Source organism: Melanostigma gelatinosum (assembly GCF_949748355.1).
Source record: "Melanostigma gelatinosum genome assembly, chromosome: 10".
Lineage (NCBI taxonomy): Eukaryota > Metazoa > Chordata > Actinopteri > Perciformes > Zoarcidae > Melanostigma > Melanostigma gelatinosum.
Genome location: NC_136643.1, coordinates 7,641,260 through 7,659,417, shown reverse-complemented (window position 1 = coordinate 7,659,417; position 18,158 = coordinate 7,641,260). Strand labels below are relative to the sequence as shown.

Below are 18,158 nucleotides of genomic sequence, written 5' to 3'. Positions count from 1 at the left end.
GAGTAAAACTATGTATACTTTTGTTTATGGTCGTATAATAGAACATTTTTATAAAGGCTTAATTTTAATCTATAGTTCGGTGTGTTTCCTCCTATAGTACATGAAAATACACGTGCAATCCATGTGGTCAATAATATAGTGATAAGGCCTCGAACTAACGGGACGAAATATTAAATATAAATAAATATTTCATTTTCATGTTTGTTACAAAAATATAATATAATACGTTTAAATATACGTTTCTCTTAAAGGAAAACTCATCATTGAAAAATCATATTAAAAACAAATATTGACTTTTTTTGTATGAGCAATTACTCTGGTCATGTCCTCTGTAACAATTATCTTTCAGACATTATTGCGTAATAGTCATTTTTGACAAAAGGCAGTTAAAATTAAAATTAAAATGCTCTGCATGTAAACCACCACAGAAAACACTAAATACAACGGATGTTTTTCTATTCGAAAAGAAAAACACACAGTAAAGAGTTTAAAGCTCTCCAACTACAAGGCACAGTCGGTGTCACATCTCAGATGCCGTCAACAACTTCAAACTTCGCAGACAAGTTGTCATAAACCAGGCGAGTGAGCAACTCTGCTCTCTCTCCAGCTCGCTAAACACGACAAAGTCCACAACAAGCTCGGCTGTCAACGTGCTGCTGCTGTGGGGGGGGGTTTACCTTTGCGTTCAGAGCGTTTCTTGCGCCTCCTCTTGAACCTGCGTCGGATCAGGCAGTAGTAGGAGCCCAGATGCTGCGCGCCGTTGGTGAGGAGGGCCATGGCTCGGTCAGCACTTACGCCTTTACAAAATCAGCGATGTAGACTAACCCGGAGCCGAATGAAAGTTCAGCTGCTGGGACCTCACTGTGGACACATGGTCTGCTCGTCCTTCACACTGCCGCCAGTCTAATGACGTTCAGAATGCCACACACCTGCAGCGTTTCTTTGTTTCTACTTTAGTCCTTCTCGTGTATCTGAATTCTCTTCCCCTCCCTCTCTCTCTCCCTCCTACTCTCGCAGTTTCTCTCCTCTGTTGACTCCATGTCTGCCCTATCAGTAGTCGGCGAGGGGAGGCGATGGGGTAGAGTGTAAAAGAAAGAAAATAGAAGGAGGGGACTAGCAGAGGAGAGAGACGGTTGTGAATTAACACGGGGGAGCAGAATCAAACCCTCCATCTGTCTAATCCCCTCTCAAAGTACCGGACATCTCCAAGAACATCGTCCTCTCCAAAGAAAACAGACATGGTAATAACTCAATACAACTCCAACATGCTCCATGTGTTCACCTGCTAATATGAATTTTTTTTTTTTTTTTTAGATTTCTTGTGCTTGTGTTGCCTTGGGTACCTCACCAGGAGTGAAAGGATGAGAGGAATCTCAGCGAGAAACACTCTGCCTCCCTCTAGTTGTCGTCTTCTGTAATTACATCAGTCATGGAGCCAATCCACATTTTTCTCACTGATGTTTGAGATGAGGATTATTGTGGCTGATTGAAATAGTTATTATGTGAGTTTTGTTGGTAAACCAAAAAAACGTAAGACAAAGAGAGAAAGAAGAAGAAAAGTGAGAGCGACAAGTGAAATGGGGAAAAAAAATTGAGGAAAAAAACACTCACCTTTGCCTCTGTTGTAATGTCTGTGATCCAATACCAGAAACCTGATGGAAAGACAGAGAAGAGGTTCAAAGTTAGGAATCAGTTGAGTTACTGTCAAACATCTGGATCAATGTGGAACAGATGTGGTGCAACCGAGTTAGTGGTAGCTAAGAGGGCGCGAGTAAAGGTACACACTATAGATTTACACTCCATTGGTGGTGATTGTTGAGCCAGGTTCTCACAGCAGCTAGTCTGTAGCGGCCATAAACCGGCGGAAAAGTTCCAAAAAAAACTGGTGTCTAGATCTATTCATTCATCAAATAAATTGTTGTTTTCTTCTAATTAATTCAATATAACACACCCTGTAAGCACACTGCGTTCAGCAAACACAAGGCCCTTATGGAGACATGTGATGTGTGCTGGTTCACGAGGTCAAGTCTTTCACAGAACACTGATCTCAACCAGATCAAATATACATATTACTCAGATGTGTTCCCTGGAAAATATGTTGTCTAAAGGCCAATAAGAAAAATTCAGACATCAGCATCCCCCAATAGACAAACCCATCCCTGAATGATGGGCAGACAATGTTGTTATTTATCCTAATAAACAAAGTAACCTCTAATCTGCACCTCTAATCTAAACAGAGTCCATCTGTTTGGTTCCTACTGTAGAAGTACTCACAGTCAACTACAAAAGCACCAAGCTCTAAAAATAGACTCAGTGGGAACAGATTCTTGTTTTTTTAAAAGCCATTCATCTGAAATTTTGAAGCCAGCTCCAGAGATTCATAAGAGCTCGCCTTAACTGATACGTCTTTTATTCTGTCACCTCCTAACTTGCTTTTAGACTTCCACAAACAATACACAGGAACATACTGGAATATAATGTAGTACAGCCAGACACCAGCAAGGGGAGACACTATGAAAAAGGGGTCACATGTCAAATACTGCAGCGTCATTAAACTGACATGTTGACATCCTTTTTTTTGCACACGAGACCCTTCGGTTACACTGAAACATGCTCATTATTTATAAGCATTGCTCATTAAACTTGGGCACAACTAAACAAAAAGCCCTCCGTCTAACAGGCGATTTAGAAAGCGAGCAAAAGACGACTAACAAGCTGACGAGTTAACGAACATCTGGAGGAGAATAACGTAAAGTGTTCCCTCAGATGCTGGTGAAAAAAAGAAAAGCCTATTTATTTTGGTGTCTTTTAAAGAGCGAGTTTCAGCTGTGTGTCGAAGCAGTTGCCGTCATGGAGAACCGACCGCAGACTTATCTCGTAGGCATGAGCCTGAATACCTGAAGCCTGGAGGCAGATGAAAAAGCCAAAAATTAGGCCAATGGTCCACTAACCACTAGCCCCACACACACACACACCGTCCTGAGTGCCATTAAACGCTACCCACCCCTCCCTGTGACCTAGCTTTTTCTCATACATGCGTACACAGGGACACAACTTCAATTAAATCCATAATTTAATTAATTGTGTGTGTGTGTGATTGTAGTGTGATTGATTGTGTTTATATACACATACATACACACAGTATATATGTGTGTGTATGTGCAAGGGAGCGAGAAGCTGGATCACCCACCCACTCCTCATCCTCCCTGATGAACATCTGGCAGTGTTTTTGTTCTACTGACATTTGTCCAGCAGAGGGCGCCACCGCTACAAGATAGTCAAACACTCTGCAGCGTGTACAGGGAGAGCATTCGCATGCACTTTGTTGTTGTTTTTTTTAAATCGACCTGCCCCAACATCTGACTGTAACAAACTGGGAGTTAACACAAAGGATTTTAGTAAGAAATTCTCAGGCTGTTCAAAGAACTCGTCTGTCTCTGTGGTTTCCCTGTACTGCTCCACAGTATTCATGTCCACAGTCTGTGGTGCTGGTTTGAAGAATCCTGGGTAGTCCATGTTAAGAGTGCACATTTCAGTGCTGCAAGCATTTAGGTGATGGGTAGAATTCACAATTCACAATTCCAAAATGGTCCTTTGTGGGACTATTTTGGTCCCACAAAGCACTTGGTCTCTAGACGTTGCACTGCTTTGTTAAATATAAAAAAACCGGATACATGTCAAGGTGTAGCGTCGTGGAGAACTGTGTTAAATTTTTGACAGAGACGCTCCATCAAACACAAAGGGCAGAGGTGGGAAGCCAGTGAGGGAGCGCGACACCAATTGGGGTCGGTCGAGGCTCTGTGTGATGAGGCATCTGCAGGAGGCGGCGGAGAACCTTCATATCCTATCCGGCTTCTTGACGAAGCCTCCCAGTGGCGGGTGAAGAAGCAGCTGGTGGCTCCACGTGGATCAAGCGTGGCTGTCGACAACCTCACCAGCACTGAATGGCAGCCGTTGCTTCTTATGAGATTTAGATATTAATTGGGAGGAAAACTGTCTAATAATAGTCTGAAGTCCTGTCTTTATCGGGGTTATTTCGGTATGACAGAAACATGTTTTCGAACTGCATTTGGAGAAAATAAAATCCAATCTTCTTTTCGCTATAACAGAACTGACTTCATTTTGGGATTTCCCAAGTTAGAACTTCTAATTAGAATGACATGAGCCATGTCCTGAAGTCAAAATAACTGTTGTTACGTAGGTCTGTATTGCAAAGACAATGAAGATGGGGAACAACATGAACACTAAAATATAATGAACAAAAGGCTACTCAATATATAATATATCATACATATCGTTAGGGCTGGGCGATATGGCCTAAAAAAAAAATCTCCGATTTTTTTACAAAAAATCCGATTCACGATTTAAATCGATTTTTTTCCCCCAAAATTTTTTGCAGATGACAGAAGCTGTTGAAAACAATTTTTTCTTTTATTTTGTGATGATTTTCCCAAGTAGGTTGATAAAAATAAAGTGCAAACAAAACCTGAACATTGTAGAAAGGTGCCTGTAGTATACAAAAAGTATTTGGTCACTCTTTTGTTTGCCTGAATCATTTAAATATAAAATTAAATTAAACATAACATTAAATGGCATTAAATAGTAGCCTTCCATTGTAAACAACTGTGCAAATGTAACTTTTTACAGTAAGCTTTTCTAACTGAATACACTGATACAAACACAGCATGAAATAAAATGTATATGACCCTTTAACATTCACATTTTCAAAAGTGCAACATCTGATCTAACATCAACATAACATATTTTGCACAGTAAATAAGTGCATGTAAACAAAATCAAGTGCATTCACAACATAACCAACAGTATTAAACAGTAGTGCATGTTTTTTCTAAATATTTTTTGCCAGGAAGACAAGCCTGTCTACTACCTCTGGCTTCAGGCATGCACGGTGGCATGTAACAATGCCCCCCCCACACACTGAAAAGCCTCTCAGAGGGGGCACTTGTAGCTGGCACAGAGAGGTATTTCTTTGCTAAAGTACTTAGCCTTGGAAAGTTAAGTTGGTGACGCTTCCACCAGTCAAGTGGATCGGTGTCTGGGTCAACCTGCTGGACCACAGGTCAGTTGTTGCGGAGTAGAATGACATCCCCTCCAGCTCCGCAGAGATCCTTTGGCGTGTACTATTGTACAGCCGAGGCAAGGCAACGTCAGAAAAATGTTTACGGCTTGGTAGCACGTACCTGGGGTCCAAAGCTTTGAGACGGTGAATAAACCCCGGCTTTTCCACGGTGTATATGGGCACCATATCTTTTGCGATATACATCGCGACTGCATCCGTGATGGCTTTCCACCGGGCACTCTTCTTCTCATGCGGAGTACAGTTGGTGAATGTCTCCAAAATGCTGGGTTGTTGTTGTGAGGTGGCGGCGGCGGCGGCCAGCAGTGAAGCTGCTGGCCGCCATTGTTTTAGTTTGTAAACAATGCGCGCGCACTCTACTACGGGAACCCAACGGGGGGGAGGGGTGGGGGCGATTTTCTCGATTTTCAATAAAACACATCGCCTTAAAGCACACATTCGAATTAATCGATTAAATCGATTTATCGCCCAGCCCTACATATCGTCAATATATATATTTATGTCTTTAGGAATTGCTTCTGTAATAGGAATATAGTATTTTTCCTTTCTGTGAAACTGAAGATAAAATGGACAAGTGTTGAGGATATTATTCTGTAATGAGGCCCGAGGAGAGGACGCCAAAAGAATAAGTAAAAAATACCAGAAACTGTAAAAGCGCACCACGCTGTAGTGTGTGGTCTCATTGCAGGTAGTGAATATTGGCTGAGCACAGCATTCATTTTCAGGGTTAGAGAGGCTGAACAAGGGTGTGTGCGCGCGTGGGTTCAAATACACAGTACCACACAACCATCCAAGAACCATCTATAAACAAACCAGACTGCCAAAATAGACTTCTAGTAGCTTCCAAATATCTGATCATCCACATTATTTCAGAAAAACCTATTGCTTTGCCTGCTTCTGTTCTAAATAACAGGGCCTGTAAATAGGAATGACTTTTATTCTTCCTATGGGAGTTCCCTTTAGTTCCCAAAGACTGCCACGAGCTCCCACTGCTGGGTGTGGTCCCCTTCCTTAACCAGCCTCCAGCTCTCCGCCTGGGACAGATCTGCTCCACTGCTTGTGGCATTTTGGCTGGGTGCTTGACCAACTGTGGTGTGTGTGTACGTACATGTCTTGCGTGCACGTGCGATCAACTTAAGCATGAGGGGGACAACAAACTCTGCGTTAGCCCCTCTGGCAACAAATACACACCTGAAGGGCAAAGCCAACAAGCTGGAACAGAGGAAGGGTGGGATAAGGGCATGGGGACCTGAAGCCACATGGTCTACGTGTCACACCGCAGGTCCTAATGACCGTTTATGAACACCCATATGTCATACCTATAAAACCCACATGTCATTACACACATGTGAAGTGTATAACAGAAAGGCGTCGCATCCCTTCTAACTTCTCCGGTTTCCCCCTTTTGAGATGCGACGACCTGTGAGGTGAATACCGATCCAGCTGAGCCGCTCAGTTTATGTCTTTCCTCGTGTCTCAGCTGAGCTGCTGCGAACAACTTTTTGACAACAATCTCCGGGAAATCCCACACGATTTGCATGTTGTCATGGCAACACGGACAAAATCAAAGCAGTTTTTTTTGTTTTACGTTGCAGGTATGGGCTGCACGGCTCTGGATGTGCTTTTGGAAGAAGTGTCTGATCAATTTAGAGAAAATTAAATACTTTCACAGTTTCAGGGGGGGGGGGGGGGCATTATTGAGCTACTCCCAGTTAGTGTGAACATGATGCATACTTGTACCAGGAGATATCAACAGAAATTACCTGATATTGTTTTCTCTCTGAAGGATGCTCGAGGACGTTGTAATGGTGAAGTGATGACAAACACAACGTGGCTGCCAGTATCTCTGCGCGCACACACACACACACACACACACACACACACACACACACACACACACACACACACACACACGTACGTTGCTCATAATCTACAACAGAATTTCTACCATGCTTCCCATCACACTGAACCGCGGTGCATTTCTCCTCGCCTTTAATAGTCCCCCCCCCCTCTCCTTATTATATGTTACAACATGGATGTCAGCACTTTTCTCCGATGACGAATGAGCCTCTTTCCTCACCCAATTCATCTCTTTTTGCCCCGCTGTGTGCCCTTGTTGATGGCACAGCCTTCCATTTATTTCCCCGCATGTGTGACGGAGAAGAGGAGGGAAACTTGAGGTCACGGAGAAAAAGAAACGGGCCCGGTCGCAGGTGGGGAGAGAACGGAAAATATGGGTGTTTAATTAACAAGGCAAGGACAGACGGAGTGAGCTGGAGTGAGATGGACGGGTAATAAAGACCGACAGGAGTTATTTGAAGAAATATTAAAGCTGCCAAAAATTTAAAAAAACTCCGGCTCAGTACTGTCAGTACTACCCTCAGATGGTGAAATACAAACCGAGGGAACCCTGCCCTGAAACTATTGGATTGACTGTGCAACGGACTCAAAAGGTTTTTTACTGTACTGCAATGCGGTGTGACATTGAGGATAATGACTGCACTCGCACACACACACGCACACGCACACACACAGACCCACATGCGCCTGCCTCTGAATACACAAAGGAACGTGGTGGTGAGCAGGCGTGGTCTTACCATGACATTGCAGTCCATATGCAGTTGTGACAGGTGAGTATTAGGCACTGTAGTAGACTTTGGTTGACCCCCAGTATGACTGACGATTGACCTTTTTTTTTTAAGCCCCGTCCCAGCTGCTACTCCGTCAAGCTGTCAGAGGTACCGTGGAGCCCACACTGTCACTAACTGCACTCCCTGAAGCAATATGATCCGATTTACCGAAAAATGCTAACGTACTCTGCTGAACTGTTCGACCGTGTGTGTGACCGCTCATTTTATTTGGCTATGTCGCCATGTTCCAAGATCTCCAGCTTGATAATCAAGGTTCAATCATTAATTTGAATCATTCAGACTGACATTATGTTGAGGTTAGCCAATTTCCTTGTGGAAGGGGGGGGGGGGGGGGGGGGTAATTTTCATTTGACAATAGAATCTGCGCTAGTGGTTTGCTGATTTTATGTTTTATTTTGACGATTTAAGAAATATGACAATTTTAGAGTTGCTATTTTTGCAAGTTACCATAAAACAACCTGTATTTTCATTGCTGGAGTTACATAGCACTGTTTCTTTGGTGAGGACAATGAACATAAAAAAAAAGACATACAGTCTCTGTGGGTTGTTGATGCTGATGAAATTCTGCTTCACATGTCCTTGACACATTTTAAGCGTAGCTATCTTCAATGGAGAAAATGGCAACAGTGTGGCACAGCGGGGCTATGCCACAATTTCACATCATGAAGTTGACTGTACTGTATTAAAAATGGTGCTTGAGTAACATTTTCTCCCATTTTACTTCCTCTCGTTCCCACTCCGGCCATGAAATTTTGTTGTTTACCCACCGAGAATAAATATCCCTCATGCTGACAAACTGTTGCAGCTGGAGGAGGACGAAACATTATTAGAGTGATATTGCTATTGTCTGTCGAACCTTTCTCAGCAGCAGGTCTACTGATTAAAGCCATATGAAATGACGGCTGGGTGGTTCAGACTTCATCATGCTCACTCCAATGTGTTGGATTTCCCATGTGGTACAGAGCACAACACCCCACAGCGACCCGCCGGCCCTTTGGTTGCCAAGTTCCGACTGTGTTTGTCTGGGACTCTGCAACCGTTACTGTCCGGCCCTGCATTTATTCTGGACTTCGTGCAATATGCAAACTTGAAAGTCGCTGAACAAACTGTCCCGATTACTGCTGTGTAGCACGCCTTTGAAAAAATAAAGAGCCCCGTTCCGATGAAACTTTGCTGCATCAGGAGAGTTTGAGGTCATCCCAAAAATAAGCTAGAGCAAAAAAAAACTAAAAGAAGCTCTTTCCTCCCTCACCTGCTCTTATGGGACCGCATGAGCATCCCTGTGCGAAGGGTGCCCACGCAGGTCTACATCAGTGTGTGTGTGTGTGTGCGTGCATCAAAGAGAGAGAGTATGTGTGTGTCCGCACTCCTCTCTGGCTGTGTCTATCTGGGTCAACCATCTGGGGAGTTGCCAAGGCCTTGGTAAAGTGGGCAGCTGGCCATCACAGCTGGCCAGCAAACACACACACACACACACACGCACACACACACACACACACACACACAGGAAAGGTGGAGCCACCAGGTAACATCTGCACTGCCACCGCCCAGTGCAAGCATCCAGCACTGCCACCTGAGCCCACTTTTTGTTTCGGTGGGAGTGGAAGTCCGTGACCGCGTGAGGGCAAAAAGGCTGGAGAATTCGTCTGGCTGTAATCATTGGGGAATGTGCGAGTATAAGCTTGTGTTTTCGTGCATGTTTCACATCGACGCTGGGTACAAACTCATTGAACAGGAATGTGGAGTCCCAGCCAACCAGCCACTACCAAAATGGAGACTGAATCGAGCCCTTGCAGAACCGCTCCGACATCCTTTTCTTTCGGCCTTAACGGTCGCACAATGGTGGTTCAGGCTTTCCCACACTGATTATTTTCAGCGGGCACCGATACGATTACAACGAAGCTACTCGAAAAAGTAGGCCACAGCCCCTTGTGTTCACATTTCTGTGTGTGTGTCGCACGCTGCGAGTATATGGGAAGGCAAAACATCACGTCAGGGTGTCCAGTAAAGTAGGCTTAGGTAGGTAAAATCAGACACATTCGTGTGTGTGTGTGTGTGTCGAGGATTCAGCAAATGTGTGCGCGCACACACCAAAAAAAAAGTTTTCCATTCAATTTACAAACCCAATAAATGATTTTAAGACATTTCATAGCCTCTTTCATGAGGTTTGACTTTGTAATACGACGTGTTTGATAAGTTGGTCTGTAAAATCAATTAAAGGGGAGAAGTGTAGCATTTCCAGGTGAGACTGGCAGAACTGACTGAAAAAAAAGGTAGCGACTGCACTGCATAACCCAGCCAGTTATAGGCCAGGTGAAGAATAAAAGCAGACTTGAAGGTCAAACGGGAAAAAAAACGTATTAAAAACGTAGTCTTTTATCACGTTCGCAGCCTTCAGCGGGTAATCCCTGACAAATTGCTTCTGAGAAATGTAGCTCTAAAGCATTCGGAACTTAAGTCCAGCGCATGGATGTATTTTTTTTTCTCCTCCACCCCTACAGGTGCTGTATCTCACCACCAGCTGGTCTTCCTGGAAAATAACTGGGTTGCGCGAGCCCCCCCCCCCGTTCATATTAATAAAGCCTCAACAGTTCCCCATCTTGCACTCGGGGGAATAAATGAAGCGAGGTCTGTGGCAACATGCAAAAGCTACCAGACCAGTTTTAGTAGTGCGGTCAGTTCGACGACTGCTCTGGAGCAAGTCTCTCCACCCGGCGGGATTGAGTCATTGAGCGAGGCGTACGTAACCCCAGACTGCTCAAGCAAGTCTGCCAAACAGCGTTAGTTTGGGCAAGTGGATGGGTCCCTCGAGTTAATGTGGAGCCGAACAAGAAAAAAAAAAGCAAAAAAAAAAAAGGAGGAGCTCCAGCACGAGGTATACCCTTTTGAATAAGAAGAAATGGAGAATCACGCTCCTGAAAGAAGGGTCTCTGGGAAAAAAGCAACACAACAGTGTAAATAAGACGAAGTGACAGCCTCCCGGCGCGTTGTTGTTGGTGTCAATGTGCCAGGCCGTGGAACCACAGAGGGGGAAGCGAGGCATTGGCAGATGAGCCTGTGGCGCTCGGGCCTCCGTCCCTCTGCCAGGCCTCCCTTCCCCACCCCCCATTATTCCCTCCCTTTGATTTTTCCCTCTATCAAAAGTCATCTTCTGTCTGTCTGACACACGCCAACACAAAAGCAATTCCACTTTCAACTGCGTGTGTGCGTGCGCAGCCTTAAATGATGGAACGTTTTGCTGTCGACGGCCGACAGCGGTAGGCTATGCTTGCACCAGGCAGCTATCAGGTGTGAGTGCGAGTGTAATTGTATCCTAAGTGAAGTCTCCTGTTTGATGAATGCATGTTAGAAGATAGACAAGGCTTCCTATAAAGAAGACGAAGTAGTACGCAGCCTCGTTAAAATACACGTGAGCTGCACAGGCGGCAAGTCAGTATCAATAAATGGTGGGACATCTTTCCGGGTTCACCATCTGGCCCTAGCTGCCTCAGGCCTGCTCTGCTGTGGACCGATGAACAAAGCCAGTCTGACTTGCTATCCATCTACATGTCTGTGTGACTGCCTGTAGCCTTGATGTTTGAAACTGCAATTTCCCGACTCACAAGAAACCAGAGGAATTATTTTACAAATAAAAATAGAAGCCTTTAAACGTGGAGTTCTGCAGAAGCCCTCTCGAAATACAGATGTATGTACAGATGTAGCCCACGAATGAATCACTGTCAGAACTCGCAAGTGACACAAAATTAAAACATGTTTGTTAGCACTTTGCCGTCCTTTGATCTGATGATCCAAATTATTCAAAACCGAGGGAAAATTCTTGGAATCAGACATAATGTAACGCCACTTCAACATGCCACACGTCACGTCTCTCTTCATGTCTTACTCAGAGGATCGTATTTTTAGAAATGAACAAGACCATTGCCAGCCAAAATGGCCTGTTGGTTTTTTGTTCTCCCTCCTCTCCTGTTCTCTGCTTGTTTCGTAGTTGCACTCTGAGAAAGCTGTAAAGCCATTACACTGCAAAACTGCCTTTGACATCTCCTTTCACCAGGCAACAGCCATGGTTACGTAAGGGTTGCTATTTTAGTTTGGTAACAAATAGGGAACGGTACACTAAATTCATGGTTCAGTTTAGGGTTCACGGCTCAGCACGTTTTCGGTAGATCAGGGAAAATACATAAATGATAATTATGATTTTTTTTTTCATGTAAATCAACAGTTGCTCATTGCCCATGATTACTAATGTAACAGTTTAGGCACTTGAATACTGCCATATTGCCAAAAAGAAAAATATAACTAAAATAAATGATAAAAATGTTAATACCTTAAAAATAATTGTAATTTTTTATGTTTTATTGGTAGTACTAAAAGTATTATTGTTATTAAACCTATATTTAACCAGGTAAATCCCACTGAAATTTAAGAATCCCTTTACCAAGGGAGCCCTGGCAAAAACAGCAGCAAGGCTCGGACAAGTGGAAGTAGTCATCGAGACGTCACCCATTGGTTTGTGGACTGCCATTTAGATGCCTTGAGTTTGGCGATGTGGCCGTCGTCATCTTGGCTTTTTGCAACCGGTGAACCGAAGTGATCGTATTTGTAATGCGGAGGAGTGACGTAGAGACGGCGTATACGTCTCTGGTAGCGGCAGCGACCTGTCAATCACAGTAAGCCCGCCCTAAAGCATACTCTGCTTTATTGTATTTGACTCTAAATAGACCATAATTAACTAAATGTACATCAAGCTGTATTGAAGAACACTTGAAACTGGCGATTGAGACCATAAACTCATGTTTACAATGTTTAAAATCAAGTGAGAAGAAGGGTCATTTTCTCATAGACAATGGGACTTCCTTTTGCAACCAGAGGAGTCGCCCCCTGCTAGCTAGTAGAGAGAATGTTATAAGACACTTCAGTATTGGCTTCACTTGTCTGAACCGGTGTTCGGCGCTGGGTGAAGGCCCATTGTGGAGGGGCTCTAACACTTAGACCACATGCTTTGAACCGGCATTGTCTATAATCAGGTGTGGTTGCATATACGCATCAATAAACACTTATAACATTAGCTATTGCTCTGGCGTGGTCTGAATGTGCATAGGGAGGTTGCCTGAACACTGTGGGGAGAAGCACTCAATGTTCAGTCGTTTTTGTTTGTACCCGACAGATATACCCGACTTCTGTTGAACAATGCCGGCATACGGTTTACACACAAATCGTTTTTTACATAGAACTGGATACAGCGGATCCTCTTCCTCATTGTTGGGACCCATAAAGTAAGCATACTAAGGTCTCCTTTAGCCCCGCCTCCCAGCCCAGTATTCCCATTGTTTCTTTTGTTGTCCGTTACATTTATTAAGCATGCTGTAACTCTGACATATGAAAAGAGCTCAAAGAAACTGCCTCACTCTTAAATAACTAAGACGTTGCCATCTGCTTCTGGTGGAAAGCTACGCTGATTCAACATGAAACAAACATGCTTAGTCTGAAGGGGTTCCATGACATTTTCCAATTGGGTCATTCAAGGTAAAGCAGAGACAGAAATAGAGAGAATGAGTGGGCAGATTAACAGAAGGCAAGCAGCAGAGAGCTTATGACAGAGGGGAAAAAAATGCCACTACAGGAGTAAATGCAAATGTAAAATCCAGTGCTTTGTTGATGTAGCGAGGTGAACAATCGTAAAAGCTGCATTCGTATTCTTGTGACCCGTTTTCTCTCGTTTGTTCACCATGAAAGAGCGGAACTTCAAAGCAGCGGCTAAATAGGTAGAATTAGATCATTAGAAAATTCAGACATGCTGTTGGGTTCAATGACCAAACAAAGTGGCCGTTCATATAAAGGGCACAGAGCTTTCAGGTGTCATGCACGCCACAAAGTGACAACAAAATGCTGCAATGCTTTGGTTCCCAGACTGGGGCGTGCTATAAAAGCTTAAAAAGGTGCTATGTGGGGTTTTCTTGTGAATAAACAAAGTCATGTTTACATTCAGAAGTTACTTTCCCAAAAGGCATTGTGTCTACGCCCTGAGATCTAACAAACATTTCCATTTGAAAAGCCGATTTATTTTCTGTCAAAGAGGATAACATGAAACCTGCAGCAGAAATGGGTACCTCGATGCCCTTGAGCACAACACATTTCAAAACCTGGTTGTAAAAATGTTACAACCGTAAAGCTTCTAGTGATCAAAAAACCCACAGTGTCCCTTTAAGACTTTCCCCAATTTGGGAACCATCGGGTTGCACTATTCTTATTTTTTGTGGTCACCTTTTTCAACATAGTGGTGGCATGTCCCCCAAAATGTCTCTTACATCCAGTTTCTTTTGTGTCTTTTATATCCATGTCCACTTACAAGACTTCTGGAAATGCATGCATGGTATGGCATGCATGCATGGTAATTGAACTTTTTGTTTGTAGTTTGTGTTTTGTGCCATTTTTTGGCAAAAAACTAAAATGAGCTTTGTAATAACTTCAAGCAACATTGCACATATATTCTATGTAGGAGGTTGCAGCGAAGGAAAATGTGTGTAGATTGGGACATTCAAAATATTGAAAATACTTGTACCTGCAAAATTAGGACCTGACAGCAGACGATCAGACTAAAGGCTCCACTGCTTAAAAAAAAAAATGAAACTGCCATAATATTTCAATTTCAATGTTTAAATCTGCACTGAAAACCGACCCATCATCTTCTTTATTGGAGCCTGTTCAACACAAACAGCGAAGAAATGTTTTGAAAACCTGCAAGTTGCACCTTAAAAGCCACCTTAGAGCTGCGGTGGAGAAGCTCGCCCCCTCCTTAACTTAACTCTGGAAATCCGCCCGATTTGCTCCAAATTCCTCTGTCAGGCATGGACGCTCTACCACCGACAGGAAACAACACATTAGTTTATGGAGTAAAATGCTAACTATCTCCTGAACAGCGCCAACCTGTACGTTTCCCCTTCTACCGTCCAATTTGCTTTGCTAAGAGATCTTATTGATACAAACATATTTCGGTTAGGTCTTTCTGTAGAGTTAAATGATATCGTACATTTGTCAGATATTTCACCATGCACATGACGGCATGCTGATTCCCCTGAAATACTTATTAGAGCCCAATTTGCATGCAAGCGTGATTCACCAGACTGACAGAACAATCAGTTAGAGAAACGTCCTCTATCACCTCCGTTTAAGCCCATCATCACTTCACTTATGACAGTCTAATCAATTCCAAAGGGCCATCTCCTGGCTTTAGGTGCATGTGTGTGGGTATTCGTGCATACGTGTGTGTGCATGCATGCGTGCGTGTGTGTGTGGCGTCGGGGTATTTGTTTGGCACCGAGCAGCAGCAGATAATTTGGAGCCCTGAGAGACGCACTCTGATGTGTTACAAAGCATCATGGGTAAATTCACTGTCATTGAACTTGAGTGGACTTCAATGACACAGTGCTGGGTCCCATGTTTGTGTGTGATAGTCAGGATTACCTTTACAGAGTGAAGGTTTTCCTTTATATTTATTTACATAAAAAAAATTAAAAAAAAATTAAAAAAGCAAGCTTTGTTTTTATTCACTTTTAAATTTGTTGTTTTTTTCGTATTTGGTGTACACTCACTCATTAACTTGCACTCTAAATGTTAAATAGTGAATGAAAACGGATGTAGCGGTTGCACTGAGTGTACACACTGTATACTGTGTGGGGCGCAGGCTGGCACTGGTGTTTGAACTGCTTGAGGCCACGTTTATAGAACTGGTTTCCTAACACGGGACTGGGTCACACTCATGCTGCAATTATGACACAACAGAGAGAGACACAGAGGGAAAGAGAAATGAAAAAAGAAAACAGCAACAAAGTTAAAAGTAAAAATGCTGACCAGCTGAACAAGGTATAATTAAAGCTGCGAGCAGCGATGAACGGGCCCTCGCCATGCGCACGTCGGCGTGCCGGCGGGACTCCGCCTGCGCGTCCGAGAACGTCCGCGACCGTCGGACGGCACGTCCGCGAGCGAGACGTTTTTAATCCCGCGTGGACCGCCTGGTGCCGGAATTGACGCTTTGCAAACAGTCCGACGCTTCCTGCGTCCTCTGCCTGGCGCTACGGAACGTGTGCGTCGTGTTGCTCTGTGTCAAGTGTGAACCACGTAGTGTAAAAGTCAGGTAAATGGGATGCAGTTTGTCAGAAAACGCAGATTTCCTTTCGCCAGCAGGTGACGCTGTGAGTACTAGTGAAAAATAAGCTTGTAGACATCCTCAGGCCGTGAGTGGTATCAAGCATGAGAAGTTTGGAACCGTTTGGAACAAGTGCAGCTGAGTTACATCAGCTTTTTTCATGAGGAATCACATAAAGTAATCGCCCGCTACGGCTAAACGATTCCGTCAAACGTAAAGCTTTTAATAACTTTTAATCACAACGGTCTTGACATGGTACTAGCAAAATTTGGATCTGATGAAGTCCCTAGGAGGAGTTCGTTAAAGTATAGCGACAAGAAATAGGCAGAAATCGATGGAAAAATGACACATAAATCAACATTCCCGACTTCCGGTCGGGTTTAGAGCATGGTCCCAAGAGACTTATTTTTAAGTCTCCATAAGATACATGTGCGTACCAACTTTGCATGTAGGAGGAGATAGCAAAAATGGGTTTCACACTAAATTCAAAATAGCGGAAAATCTAAGTAGGCATAGAAGTAGTATTGTTTTATATATTAAGATTATTTTTCTCTTTAATAGTAATTTGTTTAGTTATATTGCTTTTTGGGTCATTACTGTGGTCACCTGTTGCTATATATAGATGAGTAGAAGGATAGGACCTGCATGCAGCAGGGTGGGCGTATAGTTTTTACCAGCACAACAGCAGTATAGCACATGACAGGAGAGTCTTTTAAGTTAGTTTGTTTTCTTTGCTTTATTTAATAAATACAAAAATTGGAATCCTGCTTATGGACTGTTTGTCCTAAAATTCTAAAACTTGCAGCATATGTGCACATCGCATGCTGTAACATACCCTGCGAATTGTTTTTCATTCGACCACTAGGGGGCGCTACAGCAAACCCGCGAAGTTGGCATTTTTGCCACTTTTTGCAGATTTCAGCCTTCACATTTTAACGACCTCCTCCTAGAGAATTTATGCGATCAACTTCTCCTTTGGTCAGGATGTTCTTAACGAACTCCTCCTAGAGAATTTATGCAATCAACTTCTCCTTTGGTCAGGATGTTCTTAAGACCTTTGTGATTAAAAGTTACTCAAATCTCGCGCTTTCATCGAAGAACCTTGACGTGGCGTGCCGGCCATTTTGCCTCATTGTTTTTGAAAAAATACATTCTTGCACTAAAGAGCGCATCATTTAATGTTGTTTTTTTTACAGGATCTGGTTCAAGCAAACTGTTAATTTGGTACATTTTAAATGAAAAATTCAGAATACAGTGTTTTTGTGAAATATTACAACCTCTTTAGCTCCACGCCCCCAAATTTGGGGGCTCTCTGGCTCAGCCCCCCTGAAAATATTGTTCGAAAAATTGCCTTATTGTTCGCCAGTATTGTGGATTTGTACAGTTGTTTTACCGGATTAAACCGCAACGTATGGGCAACACTATCATATAAGTCACTTTTTACACACTCCAAACACAACTATAGACTACTAATATAAGCATCTAGAAAATGTGTCATAAACGCACGAAATCCTGGGCAGAAATCGCCGTTATGTGTACAGAAAATCAATATGTGCACCCTGATGCTAGCGGCTAGCGAGCATTGCAATGCATTTTATAGCATTAGCACCCATGGCCAAACGCAAAAATAAATACCTTCGGTTTTTCTCTCCGTGGAAGCAGTAGAAAGCTGTGAGTGGAGAACTGTAAGATGGCACTGCCCTTCGCCGAAAAAAATCGTGGGTTTTTGCTCACGTTTTATGAAAAATGAGTTCAATGACGTCGCAGATTATCTGGTTCAAAACTACCATTATTGTTGCCAACTGCATCCGGTTTACTGCCGAGCTGTTTCCAGAATAAGAGCGGTCAATCCAGCTTGGGCGAGCGGTCAGACTTCCGGCGAGCGGAAATTTACGCCAGGGGAGACGTGGCACTTCTTGCAACTTTACTGGCTGAAACTTCTGTCAATCAACACCAAATTTGACACACGCCTTCCTGAGACTCTGACGCGTCTAAGGCGGGCTCATTGACTGAAATCGACCGATGATAGGCTGAGCTACAGCCACATAAACACACAGGAACTGAGAAAATCCTATAGATGACAGCCAGAAACATGCTCTGACAGGAGCCTTGCTCTCAAAATTATTCTAGACAGCTGTATTTAGATGTATTAAATAATATGAGTGATAGTGAAATACATAGTATATAAAAGTACAATGTAAGAGCTGCAACAGCTGGTTCGAAAATTATACTAAAATGTACTAAAGCCTCTTATTCTTCACTTTAT

At 43.3% G+C, this 18,158-nt stretch overlaps 1 protein-coding gene across 1 annotated transcript in view; it reads right to left on the bottom strand.

The window, feature by feature from the left end:
- adarb1b (adenosine deaminase RNA specific B1b) overlaps positions 1-18,158 on the bottom strand; it is a 138,725-nt gene that overhangs the window by 53,469 nt on the left and 67,098 nt on the right. Inside the window, exon 2 of the mRNA XM_079276983.1 lies at positions 1,612-1,652. The gene's annotated coding sequence lies outside the window, so the exon portion shown is untranslated. The remainder of the gene's footprint in view (positions 1-1,611; positions 1,653-18,158) is intronic.